The sequence below is a fragment of the Lycium ferocissimum genome, chromosome 7 (genome assembly GCF_029784015.1).
Source record: "Lycium ferocissimum isolate CSIRO_LF1 chromosome 7, AGI_CSIRO_Lferr_CH_V1, whole genome shotgun sequence".
Taxonomy (NCBI): domain Eukaryota; kingdom Viridiplantae; phylum Streptophyta; class Magnoliopsida; order Solanales; family Solanaceae; genus Lycium; species Lycium ferocissimum.
In genome coordinates, this window is record NC_081348.1 from 50,051,823 (window position 1) to 50,071,692 (window position 19,870).

At 32.6% G+C, this 19,870-nt stretch overlaps 2 non-coding genes across 2 annotated transcripts; both read left to right on the forward strand.

Moving 5' to 3' along the window:
• Positions 1–1,395: 1,395 nt before the first annotated feature.
• On the forward strand, positions 1,396–1,467 carry TRNAK-UUU (transfer RNA lysine (anticodon UUU)). The gene has a single exon. It is a non-coding gene; the product is annotated as a tRNA-Lys (tRNA).
• A 3,271-nt stretch (positions 1,468–4,738) lies between these two features.
• TRNAK-UUU (transfer RNA lysine (anticodon UUU)) lies at positions 4,739–4,810 on the forward strand. Its single transcript has one exon. It is a non-coding gene; the product is annotated as a tRNA-Lys (tRNA).
• Positions 4,811–19,870: the final 15,060 nt, after the last annotated feature.

The following is a 19,870-nucleotide window of genomic DNA, read 5'->3' on the forward strand; positions in this document are numbered from 1 at the left end:
CAGGTTTGCTATGAAGAGCTACTTGTTGTTAGAGCATAAAACTTATCCTCTTTTAAAATTGGGAGAAATAAAAAAACACTTTCCAAAATTAAGAGTTTACACAATCAGGTCACTTTTATAGAATTTTATGTTATAATATCAATTGACAAAAATAGTAAATAACCTTTTATAAAATAATTGGGCAAAATACATAATTTCCACCCTCAACTATAACCGAAATGTCGACTTCACACTTAAACTAATCGGTCGACCTATTACCTCCCTACACATTAAAAAAGTGAACGTATTTACCCGTAACAGCTGATGTGGCACAAAATATAAAAATAATTAAAAAAAAAACGCATTTTTTTAAATATATATTTAAAAAATCTTCTTCATCTTCAAACCCAATTTTTGTTCTCCATCTTCAACCACGCCTCCACCCCCACCCCTACCCACCCACCTGCTTTCCTCTTCTTCTTCTGATGAAATCTCATTTTAACTACCCTAGGGGTATTATTTTTTCAAAGAGGAGAGCTGCAATTTTGATGCCGGCTTTGGTGATGCGTGCAAAATTTATGGTGGTTCTTGCAATATTGGATGGTGTTAATGGTGGTGATGTGATTCCAATGGTGAATTTAGCTGCAGGTTTGAATTTATGGTGGTTGTTTGAAATTTTTTACGGTGATAGTGGTTATGGTGTGATTTCGATGGTCAATTTGGTTGTGGTGGAAAAAGCTATGGTGGTTTTGTTGGAAAGTTTGTTCGCAGGCCACCATTTTTTCCGGCGAGGGGGGTTTGAAATTTTTTTGTGTGGAGAAAATAAGAATGATACTTAGTATCGCGTAGAAAGAACAACGGTCCAATTCCTTAGAAAATTTAGACTTTCGGAGAATGCTATGATGGATTAGGTAATGAATCCAGTAGTGGTGGTCGGATGAATTTGGTTGGGGGGGGGGGGTGATGATATACACGGTGGTTGCTATGATTTTTTATGTAGTGAAGGAGAAGGAATTAAATGACATGGATTTTTTTTATTTTTTTTTATTTTTAGATTTGATAGTTTATTGATGTGGTGCTGACATATTGATGATGTGGAGGCGAGTGTAAAACACCTCCCATCATGTGAGTGATTATATATGTCTCGGGGTTGTATAGGTCGACCGATTAGTTGGAGTGTGAACTCGACTTTTTGGATATAGTTAAGGGTGGAAACTATGTATTTTGCCAAATATTAAATTACATTAATAATATAAAAGAAAATTATGTATATAATTATATATAACTCATATCCATAACAATATGATTCGCATAAAATAGAATAGGGATAATGTATTTTCAGGGACGAATAAGAACAACTTATCCCTGGAAGGTGGTAAATAATAATATAGTGGCAAGTTGCAACGACATCAACAAGCCGACTTAGCTCAGTGGTAGAGCGCGTGGCTTTTAACCACGTGGTCGTGGGTTCGATCCCCACAGTCGGCGCTTCTTTTTTCTTTTTATTTATATAATATATCTACTTTTTTGTCTTCATTAAAGAAAACGAAGTTACAACTTAGATAAAAGGACACGCTTCTTTAATCTTTTTATTTATATATCCACTTTTTGTCTTTCATTAAAGAAAACAAAGTTATAACTTTAATAAAAGGACACGTGTGTTAATTTTGATGACTGTTTTCTTCAGAAACTCAATGATTTTTATTATTTTTTCGTCTTATATAGAAATCGTTGATAATACACCAACATATAGTTAGTTTAATAGAATTAATTGATTTTCGAATTACAATAGAGAGAAATCGTGGGTATCTTATAAAAACTACAATTAGAATCAATAGACTCAGGGTATGTCAGCATGCCCCGTACTCACTGCAAGAGAACCCGCTCTTTAACACATAGATTTTATACGTTCTAATCTTGTAACCAAGCGAAGTGGGGAGCTTGGCCATCTCAAAAAATAAGTTGATCTTTCCTTGTATGCAGATTTTAAAGTCGTGGATCTCCTGATGACTGCTACCTCTTTTTGGTCTCCTTATTATTGGTAAGTCTGCTAGGTACGGGTAGAGAGTCTTCTAAAAGTCGCATTAGGGGTTGATGTCTTTCTCTTTCAGAAGAGCCTATTTTACAACATGGTTCGCGTCACTATCGTGCTTGGTTTGTTAGTTACTCTCTTTTCAGCCATTATTGTATACGTGTAACATCCTAAATCTACCCTTCAATTGGACTTTATCCAGATTCTTTGACATCCGCTCATCTTATTTCCCGCTAACCATATCTAAATAAAGAACATGTAAAAAAAAGGATGACTTATCTTAATGGATCTTATTACTATCTTTTAAAATTAGTAAAAAGATAAAAGTTAGATTCAATTCTTTCCTCGATTTCTTTCAATCAAGATCTATCGATTTAATTCATGAATTTAGTTAACATAAGACTCTTTCATCATATCAAAGAAAAACATAAAGGAAAATTAAAGACAAACGTTTTGGTATCTGGATTTTGGAGCACTTCTTCTCAAATTTGACTTCCTATAAGTATCTTTCAATTTTTTTTAATTTTTTTTTTTTTTTGTATCCTAATCTATATCACACTTCTTTTAGATAAAATATTTTGTGTCATTATACCAATTTTGTTATTTTAAAAAAATTCACAAGTTTCGAAAACTTCAAATTAATTTAGCCAATCAAACTGAAAAGAGAAAGCTCAGTCAATAAGAGCCCATTTGGAATTTTAGAATATTCGTCAACACAAACAATTATTTTGTTAACATTGAATTGAATGTAATTGAAGGGTAGCAATTATACTTTTTAATTTTCGAGAGTAAGGTGAGAATTGTTGGCAATTATTCTGATTCTTTGCTCTCTAGCTCCTATAATACCATATCCAAACGACTTTCTTACTTACAATCACTGAAGACAACTATTTATTTGCAGCTCAACTTGCTAGAGTAAGCTCATAGACTCATGTCAGTGTGCATTAATAAGATAGATGAAATAATAAATAGTGTAGTTGTTTCCCGAAACGATATATACTGACTCGCATTAGGTGGTTAACATTGAACCAAACAATTTAACATTAGCTTTTGAAAATGAAAGTAATACATATAATGAAGTGATAAATGTGTTTATGCAAAATATATATCTTGCAACTATTTGTTAGGTAAATTTCACAGATGGTCACGTAACTATCACTTTTTTGTCCCCACAAAAGTCACTTAACTTTGAGTGTACTAACACAAAAGTCACTAAACCACTTTTCGGTGTCACCAAACCATTTTTCTTGTAAATAACTCATTTTTTTTAAAAAAAGATCTAATAAATAAAAAACTCTTTTCTTTTTAAAAAAGATCTAATAAATAAAAATTTAATTAAAAAGGTCAACGCGACCCGACTTATATTAGATTAATTAAAAATCTAATATAAGATTTATTACTCAACGTGATCTATCACAATTTATTATTCTAACTTACATGATATATTTCTTACCTCAATTTATTACTCAATCGTAGTAAAATAACAGGGTTACTTGATACGCATGGGGTAAGTTTTTCTCAAACTAACCCAACGGTTAAAGCAGCTCAATTTTTTAGTGGCTATAAAGATTAGTTGATAAATATTTGACACTTAGTTGATTACAAATAAATAGGTATGTGTATGGATAGAAGCCCCGAAATTAATATAATAATGTGTTTGGTAAAAAAGTGTCGATAAACACTTTTTTGCTAAAATGACTTGAATGTCTTTAAAACTATTTACCAAAAATTAATATTTTAAAGTATTTTACGTGAAAAGGACGAATAACAAAAAAAAGTATATATATATATATATATATATAATTAAAAGTTATGTTGCAAGAAGAGTATTTCGGAGATTATAAAAGATACTCTACTGTAATAGAATCGTAAAATATATGGTCAAACAAAAAGGGTTTTGAAATAATAAGAGTTGTTTTCGATCTATATCAAGCACTCCCAAACGATTTTTTCATGTAAATTTGTTTTTCCTATTCTATCCCTAATATTATTTTGTGGTCCCCTAAAATATCTTTATTGAAATAAAGCCTCTAACCCTGTGCATGACTTCACCCTTTCCGTCGTCTGGCCACTATCAAGAGCAATTAAGGTTCTTAAGAAGCTATGTACTTCGAAACAAATTAGATTGATTTTGTGCTAAAAGATTTTGGTAAATAATGTTCCGTAGGTTATACGGGAATCTATATTACCAAAAAATCTAGTAAATAAAAATTTACTACAATTAAAAAGGTTCGACCCGACCCAAAATGTAGTATCAATCTCGGTCAAGATGATGTCATACCCTATTTAATTTAATCATGGTATAAGAGTAAGAACAATAATTTAATTTATTTGACTTGGATAGCTAGAAGAATTACCTAGTATTATTTCAAACCAAACATGTTAAAATGATAGGGAAAAGGAAGAATAGGAAAGATTATTTACTTTCTTCATATGAGTTTTGGGTCGGATTGATCCTTTTTAATTAAATTTTTATTTTATTAGATTTTTTTTTTTAAAAGAAAAGAGTAAAAAATGAGTTATTCACCGGAAAGTGGTTTAGTGATACCGGAAAGTGGTTTAGTGACTTTTGTGTTAGTATACTCAAAGTTAAGTGACTTTTGTGAAGTGATAGTTACGTAACTATATGTGAAATTTACCCTCTATTTACTGAACACATGGTTAAAAGTAAGCTTTACCAAGAAAAAAAAATAACTTTTACTAATAAGTGCCATAGGAGGGACACCAGCCGTCTTAGCTCAGTGGTAGAGCGCGTGGCTTTTAACCACGTGGTCGTGGGTTCGATCCCCACAGACGGCGGTACTTCAATATTTTTTTATATAAAGATTTTTTTTTTCCCAAAGAAAGAAGGGAATATGGCAGCCAACAAATATGATTTTTTTTTAATGAAGGATAAAACACAATCTTTAATTATTTTTTTTTGTTTCTCCCCCATTGTTATCCGTTTTGGAGTTTGATTCAACTCCAAAAAAATTACACGTTGAGGGGAAAACCCTTCGTATTAAAGACAAGTATGCTAATTATAGATTTTCTCTTTTAAGTTCGTTTTAGCAAATTGAGAGAGGATATAAAATGTATTATTTTTTGTGACTATAAAACTTTAAATTTTATTTTATCTTAAACATGTCATAATATTTATGTGATCATAAAAAATTCCATTAAATTTAGAAAAGTATCATTTTTTTCTTTTTAAAAAAATTATTATCTAATAATCTTTGAAATATATACAGAGGAAACACAAGGTGCAGAAATCACAATATCTTACTAGCGCACTAAAGTCACACTTCTATTCTGTTAAAAAAAATTATTATCTAATACAGTATATCTTTGTTGACCAAATTAGTATAAAAATAAAAATTGATTGTTAATAACCCTAAGTATAACGAGCATATCATCATGGTGCATTGGATTCAATCACAATATCCTACCCTCACAGTGAGTCGAGGCTCAAAAATTCTTATTTGTTAAAATGTGACTTCTAGCATAAATTAAAATCAATATTTTTTATTACGTGTTGAGTTGTTTTGATTTGAGTCTTAATCCAAGATCTGATATGATTGACAAATATTGTATAACCAACAATCATGTTCAAGAAGGATGGACAAATATTTACAAGAACCATGTCCTTAACAAATCTTCAAAAGGACTTGGTGAAGCTGGCCAGAAGGAAGTAGAACTGCTGGCAGAAACAGGTCCTTTAGAGTTTAGACAAGACCTGGAGATTGTTTGGTCTACGCGAAAGAAGCTGTTCCGTGCGTACAAAAGGAACCTTGGAGAATTGAGATTAAGGCTTAATCCAATTCTACAAAGAACACAAGTTCAAGACATGTAAACATTATCATAATTGAAGACATGAAAGGACTTCTTAGTCTTGGTAGACTCCTTGAAGAAGGTGCCAACAATTAGTAAAGAATTGTTGGGAATAGGGGCTGTAGTGGTGAGTTCCTTAGATGCACAAGAGTTGTAACCTTAAAATTGCTCGAGTTAAAGTGGAGAGTTTGGGGAAATCCAATTGGAGATGATAATTCATGGTATTTGGCTCCCTTGAGCAAGGAGCTTTTTTATGTAGCATCATCACCCAAAGAGATAGATTTCAGGAATGCCAAGCATCGTTGGATGCTTCAGATGGCGGACTACCTATGAGACTGACTCCTTATTCCTATGGGTCGATGAGCTCTTCCCGTAGGAAGTTTCATTCCTAATAGCTCAAGCCTTGAGATCTGTCTTTTGAAGCCCTCTCAAACGAGAGCTTTTTTTCGATTTAGTTCTGCAATTTTCTTCTTACATAGTTACTGAAGAACCTGGTTCTTCAGTTTATAGGTGGCATCATAAACTATCAATTGGTATCACATCAGGTTCTTTCAAAGAGGCTAACATTTTGAAAGACTAAAGATGGTTACACCACCAGGAGTTCAAGGAGGACAATCAACCACAAGGTTGCCGTCATTTAATGAAAAATATTATGGTTAGTGGAAGGCAGAATGCAAGACTTCATTACATGGATGGTGCAAAAATCCCCATAACAATTGATACAAAGGAAAGAAACAGGTTCCAACAGAAAGAGCAAAGTATACTGATGAAGACACCAAGACAGTGCAAAAAAATGCCAAGGCAAATAAGATTCTTATTTGTGGCATTGGACCTGATAAATATATAATAGGATCTCTTCATGTAAAACTGTCAACGAAGTATGAGACACATTACATATCACACATAAAGGAACAAGTCAGGTCAAGAGGTCGAAGGTTGCCTTGTTAAATAGGCAATGAATTGTTGAAGGAGAATTCCAAGGAAACATACACTAAAAGATCATCTATTAAAAAGTATTAGATAAGATACCATCACATTACATATTTCAATACTATAAGTAAATATACGGAAAAGGATCAAATATGTCATCGAACCATCGGAAATGGCTCATTTATGCCACTCATTAATAATTTGGCTCATTTATGCCATCGAACTATCGAAAATAGTTCATTTATGCCACTCATCAATAGTTTGGCTCCTTTATCCCATCGCACGTTACCAAAATGACTCATCCATGCCAATTTTCATTAACGCCGATTTTATAGTATCAGATATGACACGTGGCCTTCAATTAGAGGTCTACGTCGTTTAATTAAACCAGTCCAATTTTAAATCTCAAATTAATAAAAAATCCAACCCATACATCCTACCCACCAACAACCATAATCTAGTTGGAGGTCATGTGTCATATCTGGTATTGTCAAATCGACATTAATGAAAAATGGCATGGATGAGTCATTTCGGTCACAGGTAATGGCATAAATGAGTCAAACTATTGGTGAGTGGCATAAATGAGCCATTTCCGATAGTTCAATGGCATAAATGATCCAAACTATTGACAAGTGACATAAATGAACCATTTCTGATAGTTCGATGGCATATTTGAGCCTTTTCCGATATAATATCTAACTAACTTAAATAAATTGACATTTGGAGGTTTGAATGATGTCGAATTCTTTTGATTTCAAATACTGCCTCCTGTAATAACATTGCTTTAACATTTAGGAGATAGAAAAAGGTATAAATATACCTCTCAATTTTGCGATTTAGAGAGATATATATACCCCCTCAATTAAAAAAGTGGTGCATATACTTTCCTGACGTTACACAAATGATGTAAATATACTTTTTTGCTGATAATTTTTTCTAAAAAGTCATTTAGTTTGTTTTTAATTAAAAAAAATGTCACGTGAAATTAAAAAAAAAATAAGTCTACTCATTTATTTTAGTAGACTTATTTTTTTAAAGCCACATGTGTAATTTTTTTTTTTCTGATGGGTCGGATCTGGTTCGTTTAAAAAATGGGTAGACTTATTTTTTTTAAAGCAATGGAGATATTTTTTTAAACGAACAATCCACTAGAAAAAGAATTACCACGTTGCTTTAAGAAAATAAGTGTACTAAAAAATGGCTAGGCTTATTTTTTCTTTAAAGCCACGTGACATTTTTTTAATTAACAAATAAGCCGAAAAAATTTAAAAAGAATTCCGTCAGCGAAAAGAGTATACTTGCACCATTTGTGTAACGACAACGTTATATATGCATCACTTTTTAATGAGGGATATATCTGCTCAAAAAGTTGAGGCATGTTTGCACATTTGACCTTAAATGATTACAACATATTTGTGCGTCAATTGCTATATAGCAACTTGTTCTTCTTCTATATGTGTCTGTGTAAGTATCTAGAAAAATTTAACTATTTCTTCATATAAATACAAGAAATCCCTGACTTAAAAAGTTAATTTACCTAATTATCCTTTTTATTTAAACTAAATGCCCGAAAGGGAATCCAACGCTTATCCTTTGTCACATGTTAAATGTTGGTATTATTCATATAAGTAATTTATAATTTTGGTTTGATAATCAACAATCTTTTTTCCTTTTATATATATATATATATATATATATATATCTAATTATTTGGATTAACACATAAGCTATAATGCCACAGAAAATCTACTTCGCAGCAATCCGAAAACTCCGGAAAATTCTCGCACTACTATGTTATCAACCAAACACTTGTTTTTTGGAAGGGTGTCTTCTTAATTATTACTCAAATCAAAAGCGAGTATATCATAAATAAAAGATGGCAGGACAGACCCCCATTCCATCAAACCGTACATAGAAACAACCGCCTTAGCTAAAACACGAGCAACTTGATTCACTGATCTTTTAACTAGAGAAACATACACTAATTTAAAGCCTTTCATTAGTGTCTTACAATCATAAACGAGAGAATCAAAATAAGAGTTATTTGAAATATTTCCTTCGAGAGCTTGATGAACTAGATGATTATCTGTCTCAATCACCACACGACTATTAGCAAAGCCGCTCTTCAACCAGCTAAGAGCTTCCGAAAGCCCATAATCTATGCAACTAACGGGCTAGGTACTTTATTTAAAAACGTTGCTTGACCGCCGATGGAGCCGTCAAAATGGGCTTGGGCCATGCGGCTAGCCCAGCCCAGCCCGCTATTGGGGTAGGGTTGGGTTAGATTTTTCAAGCCCAGTTAAAACTTCGGCTTATAAGCCCAGCCCAATACAGCCCGATGGCCCTTGAGGCTTGGCCGAGGCTGGGCCGAGGCCGGCCCGTTGGCTTAAAAGGCTAATAGATAATTGTGAAAAAATAAATAAAACTAGGAATAGTGATACTGAATAAGTTGTTTATTCGTTTAGCGTTAAATCCTAATTACCATGTATAGAAGTCGCATTGATTGCGATTTAATGTGACTTCAAAATTTAAAAATAAAATGTGAAAAAAAAAGTAAAAACTAGGAATATTGATTACTGAATAAGTTTTAGTATCTTACACAACACACTACTCATTTAACGCTAAATCGCTACTACAAAAATATTTAAATATTTAATAGCCAAGTATAAAATTGCATCCACTTGTTGGTTGTTGCAACTTGAAATTGGTTGCACGGCGTTATCCAAATACAAAGAGGTAATATTTTTTAAGTGAATTCAAACATTATTGATTTTTGAAATGTAGTTATTTGATAATGTTTAACTAATTAAATTTGCATATGAATGTAGACAAAAAAGAAAATGTTAATTAAGACAACGTTATCACAAACAAATTAAAATGTGCTTGATGATGTATTAGTGTTTGAATAAACTACATGTTGTCGAAGAATTATATTCTTTCATATAATCATATTTTAGAAATGTAAACAAATGGATATACTTATAGGTTTGAATATTGGATTAAAAAGAATTTTTTTTAAGGGCTAGCTTGCGGCCCCTCTAGGGTTGAGTTGGGTTGGTCATTTTAAAGACCTTGCAAATGAAGGGCCGATCCACCCTAGCCCATCAAATTTCTTTTCTCGCGAGGCTTGGTTGGGCTGGCCCGTTTGGGTAAAAGTTGGGGACTATTTTCTCATTCTATATTAATTCCAAAATTTCAATTATAAAGAGCCCCCTAAGACATCCCTTTTTTGTCAAAGGTTGAAACCCTAGGTTTTTTCCATTCTCACCATCGCCTCCGACGACACCATAACCTTATTATGCCGATTTTGCAGTTCTTTACTTCAATCTTTTTTAATCTACTCTTTTAAACGTGTTTGTCCTCTGTCTACAAGCTCAAAAATCTCCTACAACTATCATAGTTAAGGTTGATTACATGAATCTTTGCAGTTTATTTCGCTCCAATTTGGATCTGTGTTCAATTGAGGTCTGTGTTATTTCAATATTCATGAGATTTGGTTTGAAAATTTTAAGAGTTCTTTACATTTTCTGTTGTTGGAATTGAAAAATCATTTGGTGATCCTTCTGGCATTTTGTCCAACTAGAAATCAAACAATTCTCACTTTTGTTCTTGGTATGGGTTTCATGCAACTCAAATTCAAGGGTTTCAGAATTGATAATTAGAGGTAATACTACTAATGCTACTTCTTGTACTGATAATCTTGAGTTAGAATTGCATGCCTTTGGAATTAGAAGAAAAAGTTGCTTTGTTATGAATGCTAAACTTGTTTGGAATTTGTCTCCTATTATTGGATACCTGAGAGAGCTTAGGGTTATATATGGTCCATTCAATGATCTTACTAGTGAAATTCTTGTTCAGATATGGGAATTAGAGAATCTTGTAGTCCTTGATGTAGAACGGAATTCCACTCAGGGAAATTTTTCGAGTTATAATTTTTTTGGCTTAAAAAAATTGATAATTCTTAACGTAATAAATGACTTGTCTAGAAAACTCTCCGCAAAAGATTCATAGATATTCTAAATCTTTACGACATTAATTATGTAATCTCGTCCTAATTTTGGGGCAAATACTTTTTTCGTGTACTTTAATTCATTTTGTTCCCTTTTATTCTACTGTAATGAGAACGTCTTGCTCAAGGGAATAATTTGTACATGGACTAAAACCAATATTCCTTTTAAAACAATTATAAACCTTGGAATAACATCATTTATTCTGTTTTTCGCTAAATTCAACACACTCAAAACCTACAGTTTGCTAGAAAAGGTGGAAACTTCTCCACAATTCTGTTAAACCCCCGTTTAAGAACTCTCAATTTTCTCAAACCAGGAAAATTGTTACTCGAAAAATTTCCCTAAATGGAATTCCGCTCTATATATCAAGAACTACAAGATTCTCTAATTCCAATATCTGAACATGAATTTCACCAGTAAGATCATTGAATGGAACAGATATAACCCTAAGCTCTTTGAGGTATCCAATAATAGGAGACAAATTCCCAACAAGTTTAGCATTCATAACAAAGCAACTTTTTCTTCTAATTCCAAAGGCATGCAATGCTAACTCAGGATTATTAGTACAAGAAGCAAAGATTAGTATTATTACTTCTAATTATCAATTCTGAAACCCTTGAATTTGAATTGCATGAAATTCCATACCAAGAACAATAGCCAGAATTGTCTGATTTCCAGCTGGACAAAATGCCAGAAGGAATACCAAATGATTTCTTCAATTCTAACAACAGAAAATGTAAAGAACTCTTAAAATCAAACCTAATTTCTTGAATATTGGAACAACACTGACCTCAATTGAACATGGATCTAAATTGAAGCGAAATAAATTGTAAAAATTCATGTAATCAGCCCTAACTATAATAGTTGTTTGAGATTTTTGAGCTTACAAACAACTCGGGGTCAAACACATTTAAAAGAGTAGATTTATAAAGATTGAAGTGTCAGAAAGAAATTTCATAAAATTGGAAGGTCGGGAACATAATTTCATGCAACTCTAGGGCCAAAGTTTTAACAAATCAAAACCAATCCGAACAATTTTATAATAGTGAGGGCAAATGTGCAAATATGGTCCTCAACTTTGCGATTTAGAGCAGATATACTCTTCCTTAAAAAAATGGTACATATATACTCCTACAGTTACACAAGTGGTGCAAATATATTCTTTTCGCTGACGGATTTTTTTAAAAATCATTTAGCTTATTTTAATTAAAAAATGTCAGGTGACTTTAAAAATAAGTCTACCCATTCTTTTAGTAGACAATTTATTTAAAGTCACGTGACAGTTTTTTTCTAGTGGGTTGTTTGGTTTTTTTAAAAAAATATCTCGGTTAAAAAATAAGTCTAACCATTTTTTTTAACGAACCAGACCAGATCCAACAGAAATAATTACCACGTGGCTTTAAAAAAATAAGTGAACTAAAAAAATTGGTGACTTATTTTTTTTAAGCCACATGACCTTTTTTTAATTAAAAAACAAGCTAAATGATTTTCAAAAAATTCCGTCACCGAAAAGGGTATATTAGTGCCATTTGTGTAACGGCAAGTGTATAGACGCACCATTTTTTTAACGAGGATATATCTACTCGCAAAGTTAAGCTATATTTGCACCTTTGTCCTCATTACAACATTTTTGTGCGTCAATTGGTATATAGCAATTATTCTTCTTCTATATGTGTATATGTTTAGATAAATTTAATTAGTTATTTCGTCATATAAAAACAAGAAATCCCTGACTTAAAAGTTAAACTACCTAATTACCCTTTTTATTTAATCTAAATGCCCTATTTTAATTAAAAAGAAAAACCTAATGCCCGGAAGGGAATCCAACGCTTTATAGCAAAAAACCGTTTTTTAAAAGCAAAACGGCTTACAAATATCCGTTTATTTGCCTTATAAAGTGTAGTGGTGCGGTTAATAAGTTCTTTGCACACGTTAAGGAAGATGAGTTTGATTTTTTTCTTGACTGATAATGATAATTCATTTCAGTTTTGATCACAAGTTCTGTGTTTTTTTTTTTTTTTAATGATTACTATTAGTATATGTTTCAATGAATGTATGAGAAGCAAACCATGTGTATGTAAGTTCACGTTCAAAATGAACGTGTGTGGGATGATCCTTATTTTTGGGATCAGTTACGTTGGAACTGCTTTCCATGTTTGAAACTGCTGCCCAAGATGAAACGCGCTGCCCATTTAAAATTCGGTCAAGTAACTGTTCTTGATGAGAGAATAGTATAAAGGTGAAGCAAATGGATTTGGGTTCCTAAGCACAAAAACTACTTAAAAACTTAGCCATCTCAAGACCATTGTGGTTGGAGGTACGTCAATCTTCTTTCCGCTGCGGTAATGCTGTGTAAAGTCTTATAGTGTACACATTTTTTTTTGTATCATTATGTAGATTTAATTTTTTGAATAACAAAATGCTTAATTATTTTAGTTCATGCCTTTGAATTCTTTGGGTTTCTGTGAATTCGTTGTAACCTATTAAAAAAGGTGATATTTCTTGAGTTGTGGGATAAATGTATAGTAGTCTAAGTAACAATTGTGAAGCAAGATCAGAATATAAAACCAACACTGTAATTCAATGTTTTGCATTAGAGTTCTTGATATAGTCTATTATTAATTAGATGTTCACTTTTAATCCTTTTCTGTTTTCGTTTGTATCTATTCAATTTCTGAAACCATCAATAAAAATGTGAAAAGTTTTACTCATAGATATGAAGGGACGTGCTCCTTTAGAAAAATTTAACTGCTGATTTCAAATTATGAATTTATACACATTCAAACCACTTTACTTCTTTTGTTCTTTAATTATCAGTTTTTGCTATTTTCTGGAGTTCCGAACAGGAAGATTTTCCATCTTCCTTTTTCTATTGCTTACATTTTCCCCCTTCTGTTTGGAAGGAAGTTCAAGTAACTTTCTCTGTGTGTTCCTTTTGTCCTCATTTTTGTTACTGGTTCTTCTTATCATGTTTCCTTTTGACATAGTGACTTTACAAGTTTGAGAACCAGATTGAAATTGTTGGTGAAATCCTTGTTTTTTGTGTTTGAATTCTATATAATTATTTACTTAAAACTTTATTTGATAATTTTAATATTTGTTGCAGCTCTGTGTACTACAAGACTCGACATACATGTGCAACGTACATGCAAAGAGACTGTAATGTGGCACACATTCAAACGCAGGAATAGTACAATCTTTTGCCAAATCCTTCAAACGGCCCACGTATGCAACTTTTTCCTCTTTAACTATATTGTTTTACTTCTGTCGCATTGGTGTATCGGCCACTCAACTATTTTCATGTAGATTTTCTCAACTATTTTCATGTAGATTTTCTCAGACTTCTTTCTTTTACTGAAAGTTCGCTCTTTGACTCCCATATCTTTCCAAAAATAATTGAATCTCCATAGCACTGCAAGAATTTCATGAGACTTTTCACCGTTGGAAAAATTATTCTTTGCAATTTTATATAAGCACTGAAAGACAGACTCTTTCTATCTTTAATTATCCCGTTTCATTCCCTTTAATTCCTCATATATATATTTGAAATGTATGAAAAACAGTAAGCAGCACATACATGCCAAAATCAGAGAATCAAAATACACAGATACCTTCAAATACATTTAAATATGAGGTCAAATACATATGTATACATGTATTTGAAAGTATCTGTACTTGATGTTCAGTTTATCAATTGTTCAAATACACAAATACATTAAAAATACATGAACAACTTACATGCTACCAGCGGCTTGCTGAGACAGATTTTCAACATAGACTACTTCAAGAATATCAATCTGTCCCTTATCCGCATAAGCTGCGTGTTTGACCAAATCTATGCCTTTTTGGTCTACGTAGAATCCACTAATATGTAGGAAATGTGGCAAAAGTGTAAAGTTTGTGTATTCCATCCCTAACAACTGCATTATGTCGTGCTGCTTGATATGAGTTGTAGACGTAAAGATGCCTATCCGTAATAGAAGGATACAAAAACACACAAAATATATACATACAAAAAGAAACCAGTATATTAAGACAATATGCATCCAACACTTATCTTAAAAAATATAGATACAAAAATACCTGTCCATGAATGAAAGGACAACCAATATCCAGTGATTTTCTTCTTTTATGTTGACTGGTATAAGCACATTGTCAACCGTATGCCATGGGACATTTGCAAGAAGCCTGTGCCCCTTCACGTACTCGCACAAGACTCGCTCTTCATTGGCCATATTGGTTTGAGTATCAAGGTTGTGAAAGATGCGGTAGACAACATCAATTTTCTGCTTGAAGAGACAGTCCACGTTGGTGAATTTGTAATTGGTCCTTTTGTCATACTTGCCTTTCTTTCGAAAGTAGTAGGAAATGACGTCAATGTGCTGAAATGATTAAATACAATAGTTAGAACACAAAAAATACATAAAGTATTTCAATAACTGGATATGTAAGTCAGGTATATTGCACTTCATCATTCCAAAGTTGGCCAGGCATTGATAAAAGGTAGAACCAGTTTTTATCGTCGACAATTGTGATGCCAAAATTGTACTTTCCCCCATGATAAAAAACTGCCATCTTCTTTTTGTAATGGTCTTGCTTGTTCTTTCTATAAAATAAAAATACACAAATACACACGGTTATTCCTTATAGTATACATGTAATATCTTAAAATGTACTAGTGGTGAAAAACATACTTGTTATCATGCCTGGCAAGCACATTGACGTCATTTTCTACTACTTTCGAAAGAAAGACAAGTATGACAAAAGGACCAATTATAAATTCACCACTGTGGACTGTCTCTTCAAGCAGAAAATTGATGTTGTCTACCGCGTCTTTCACAACCTTGATACTCAAACCAATGTGGCCAATGAAGAGCAGGTCTTGTGTGAATACGTGAAGGGGCACAGGATTCTTGCAAATGTCCCGTGGCATACGGTTGACAATGTGCTTATACCAGTCAACATAAAAGGAGAAAATCATTGGATACTGGTTGTGCTTTCATTCATGGACAAGTATTTTTGTATCTATATTTTTTTAAGATAAGTGTTGGATGCATATTGTCTTAATATACTGATTTCTTTTTGTATGTATATATTTTATCTGTTTTTGTATCCTTTTATTATGGACAGGCGTCTTTACGTCTACAACTCATATCAAGCAGCAAGGCATAATGCAGTTGTTAGGGATGAAATACACAAACTTGCTACACTTCTGTCACATTTCCTACATATTGGTGGATTCTACGTAGACCAAAAAGGCATAGATTTAGTCAAACACCCAGCTTATGGGGATAAGGGACAGATTGACATTCTTGAATTAGTCTATGTTGAAAATCTTTCATGTACTTTTAATGTATTTGTGTATTTGAACAATTGATAAACTGAACATCAAGTACAGATACTTTCAAATACATGTATACATATGTATTTGACCTTATATTTTAATGTATTTGAAGGTATATGTGTATTTTGATTCTCTGATTTTGGCATGTATGTGCTACTTACTGTTTTTCATATATGTTTTCCGCCCCTTATTTGGTCTGCAATAACAGTTGTTTCATTCTCTTTTGCAATTACATCTATGATTCAAATATATATAAGTAGTGAACTTGAGGTAATCGAAGATTTAGAACTATTATTTTATTTGATATAATGCTTCGTCGTCTTCTAATTTAAGTTTCGCTCTTGTAAGAGAAAAAAATTGCATTTACTAGTTTACAACTACATTTATTTCTTTCCCGCTCCAACAATATGAAATTACTGTTGCATTTAACCAGTTCTTTTTCATAGGTACACTGATTTCTGGCAGTCTTTCCAAGGAGTTACCTTCGACGACTTGCCTCCTCTCTTTGGCAAAGAACGGTTTTTATTTTCTTAATCTTTTTCTTCCTTTCCTTCTGCATATGTAGTTTCATATTTTCTCCCCTCTTTTTGGTCCTAATTTGTAACTATGGGTGAGTATGCTATGGAGTCCAATAATGTCTTAAAGATATTCAAAATGATAACAAACTCCGACAACAAAGTCCTTAATACGGTAGTTGTTTTCCACTTACTTATATGAAGTTTTAAACTAAATTAGATTGTTATTATAGCCTCTGTTATTCATATACATCCATATATAGTGGTTGCTTCTTAATTTCTTTTGATTCTCCAAAATTTGTGCTATATTAGTATTATTATATTTGTCCTGCTTTGCTATATTCTCTTTTGTACTCTGTTTTGTTTTTTGATTTAGGAGCGACTAACACATTTAACATGCCAAGAACATTGTAATGATCAGCAAAGCAGCTTTTTGAACCAAGAACATTGTAATGATCAGCAAAGCAGCTTTTTGAACCAAGCACAAGAAGTTTAAAGTTACCTTCGGAAAATGAGATGACTTACAAGCAACACTACTCACAAACATGTTTACATTTATCAGTTCAAACAGAAGTTAAAGGACATAAATAGAGAAATTCCTACGTCAACACACATCTACTGCAGTCACTCTACAGAAAAGCAGAAAAGGATCCAATAATTTTAAAGTCCAGAACCAACAATAAAAACTCTACTTCTTTTTTTTTTTTTTTTTTTTTTGTCTCCATCACTAACTTCATCGTCATTTATGATTAGGCTTCTTCTCTTCCTAATCATTCTTGATGAAGTTCTTCTCTTCCAACTGTTAGCACCATCACCATCATGTAGATCTTCTTGAGAGTCTTCCAAGTTGTCCAATGAGGCAGCATAAAAGGAAATATATTCACACATAAATGAAATATGTACTTTAATCGGTAGAAGTAAGCCGCCCTAAAAAAAAGAGTAAAGTAAATTGCATTTTCATTGATAAATCCTTCTGCGTTCTGTTTTCTTGGGTTCATTGATATCCTCCACTTCGCTTTTTCCCTGCAGAAGAAACAAAACCTAAACCTTATTCATAGTGTACATAATGCTTATTACAAAGTGAAAAAATCTGTATTACCTTTAACTTTTTTTCTTTCCTTAAGTAGTACTGTAATTCTAATTCCTCATCTAGAATGAAAAGCTTTGTTACTGTGAAATTTTCAAGCCCCTCTTTCAGATAATTGTTCAATTTTAGCTTGAAAATGAAATATCCCTTGCCGCAAAGGCTTTGGATTTGCGGAGGTACATCATTATTTTCCGACAATAGCCTATTTACCAACTTGTGAGCTCAAGTATCTAGGAGCTTCTAAGCAACAACATTAAACAGGATTAAAGCAGTCTCTCCAGTGTTGTCTTCGACTTCTATGTGTATTTTGTACCTATGTTTACAAAAAATCAGTTTGATAATACGACAATATGAATCAGAGTTACATTACCCATTGCTTTCTTACCTCATCAACGGAAACTTGCATTCTTTAGCGCAAATGTGGCATGTATAGACACCATTTGTAAGTACAATCTTCTTCAAGCACGAGTTGCCGGAAAAATAGCACCAATCAAAACTATTGTCTATTTATGTAACCTTGCCCCTCACAGTGACAATGCAATCCTAACATATAAAGAACACAATTATATAGTGGAAGCATATGGAAGAATTGTGAATCAAAAAATGGAAGCAAGCATAAATAGGGAAATAACAAGTATATCGACACTCTAGTCAGACTCCAACAACTCATTAGTGTTTGTCATGCTTAGAAATATCTCTTCCTCAAAGCTAATGCTATTGACATTAGAGCTTTCAATAGTTTGTACCCAAACAGATATGGTAACAAACTTTTGAATCAAAGAGGTGATGTAATCTATTTTAAGATTTACATATATTTTGCTCGCAGTGGTGGCAACCAAACTTTACGATACATTCAAAATGTTAGTAGAAAAATACAACAACATGATTATTAGAGCTATTACCGCAGAATTCTTTAACTGTTATAGAAGTTACTATGACAATGCAAGGGCCAGAATCGTTCTTGTACATTGTCATAGTAACTTCTACAACAGTTAAAGAATTCTGTGGTAATTGCATTGTTGTTGTATTTTTCTTCTAACATTTTGAAGGTATCTTAAAAGCTGGATTGTGCATTCTTTGTTTGCTTACCACCATTGCGAGCAAAATATATGTAAATCTTAAAAGAGATTACATCACCTCTTTGATTCTAAAGTTTGCTACCATATCTGTTGTACAAACTATTGAAAGATCTAACGTCAAAACATTCTCATTGAGGAAGAGATGTTTCTAAACACAATGAACACTAATGAGTTGTTGGAGTCTGACTGGAGTGCCGATATATAGGTTATTTCCCTATTTATGCTTGCTTCCGTTTTCGAATTAACAATTCTTTCATATGCTGCTACTTATATAATTGTGTTCTTTTATATGTTAGGACTGTATTGTCACTGTGAGGGGCAAGATTACGTAAAATAGACACCTATTTTGATTGGTATTACGTTTCCCGCAACTCGTGCTTGCAGAAGATTGTACCTACAAATGGTGTTTATACATGCCAAATTTGAGCTAAAGAATGCAAGTTTCCTTGGTGAGGTAAGAAAGCCATGAGTAATGTAACCCCGATTGATATTGTTGTATAATCTAACTAATTGTGCGAATGTAGGTACAAAATACACATTTAAGTCAAAAGAGAGTTGGGGAGACTGCTTTTGTCCTGTTTAAACTCCTAGATACTTCAGCTCCAAGTTGGTCAATAGGGCTGTCATAAGATAATAAAGATATACCTTCGCAAATCCGAAGCCTTTGCACCAGGGATTTCATTTTCAAGCTAAAATTGAACAGTATATAATATGAAAGTGGGGCTTGAAAATTTTGCAGTAACAAAGCTTTTCACTCCAAAAGAGAATTTAGAATTAAAATACAACTTAAGGAAAGGAAAAAAAGGTAAGGTAATATAGATTGTTTCACTTTGTAGTAAGCACTATGTACACTGTGAATAAGGTTTGGGTTTGTTTCTTCTGCAGGGATAAAGCAAAGTGGAGGATATCAACAAACCCAGAAAAAAGAAAAAAAAAAAAAAAAAAAGGTAGACGGATTTGTCAATGCAAAGGTAATTTTCTTTACTCTTATTTAGATTGCTTTCTTCTACAGACTAAAATTACATATATATTTAATAGATATGTGAATAAATTTCCTTTTGAAAACAAACAGGAACCTGCTACT